This window comes from Arachis ipaensis, chromosome B7, assembly GCF_059453495.1.
Source record: "Arachis ipaensis isolate K30076 ecotype BB chromosome B7, ASM5945349v1, whole genome shotgun sequence".
Lineage (NCBI taxonomy): Eukaryota > Viridiplantae > Streptophyta > Magnoliopsida > Fabales > Fabaceae > Arachis > Arachis ipaensis.
In genome coordinates, this window is record NC_142442.1 from 75,516,839 (window position 1) to 75,517,747 (window position 909).

The 909-nt window shown below is 43.6% G+C and overlaps 1 non-coding gene across 1 annotated transcript; it reads right to left on the reverse strand.

Annotated features, from left to right (window-relative positions):
- Positions 1-590: 590 nt before the first annotated feature.
- LOC148553023 (small nucleolar RNA R71) lies at positions 591-698 on the reverse strand. Its single transcript, XR_015893576.1, has one exon. It is a non-coding gene; the product is annotated as a small nucleolar RNA R71 (small nucleolar RNA).
- Positions 699-909: the final 211 nt, after the last annotated feature.

Consider the following 909-nt stretch of genomic DNA (forward strand, 5'->3'; position numbering starts at 1 on the left):
TTTATTTTATTTTGCTACTATGAGCTACTTGTTTCTTTCGTTAGATGACACGTTCGCTTCATGATCCAAGCTTGCTAGTATTCGATCCTGAGATTGAAAGAACTATTTCACGAATAAGGCAAGCTCGGCGTCGGTTAGTCCTCTCTGAGGGCGGATCTGAAACGTTACTTGAGAAAGAAACCAGCCCCCGTTCTACTGATTTGGTTGTTTCACGTGCAGGTAACATGGCCAGGAGAGTTACTATCCAGGAGGCTGGAGCCCCTGATTTTACAATGCAACCATTTCAATCGCATCACCCAGCGGTGGCTACAGACTTTGAAATAAAGACCGCACTGCTCAATTTGTTGCCCAAGTTTCATGGCTTACCCGCTCAAGAGCCTATCAAGCACCTGAGAGATTTTCAAGCAGCCTGTTCTACTATCAAGCGTGATGGTGCAGATGAAACTTCAATTTTGCTGAAAGCTTTCCCATTTTCTCTTGAGGGGAAGGCAAGAGAGTGGTACTACACTCAACCAGCAGCAATTGTATCCAACTAGGATACACTGAGAAGAGAATTCTTGGAAAAGTTCTTTCCAGCTGAAGTTACTGATAAACTGAGGAAAGACATTTCCATTATTGTTCAGGATGACTCTGAAACTCTTTATGAGTACTGGGAGCGCTTCAATAATCTTTTGAAAGCTTGCCCCCACCATATGATTGACAAGATAGTGTTACTCGGTTATGTCACATAGGGCATGAGGCCCCAAGATAAGACCACATTGGAGAGTGCTAGCAATGGGTCTATGAAAAAGTACAAGACCACTGATGAGGCATGGCAATTGATCAGTGACTTAGCTGAATCTACTAGGAATCACAGGCAGAAATAAGGCCGTGCAAAAGCTGTTGCAGAAGTATCCTCTAATAGAGAGA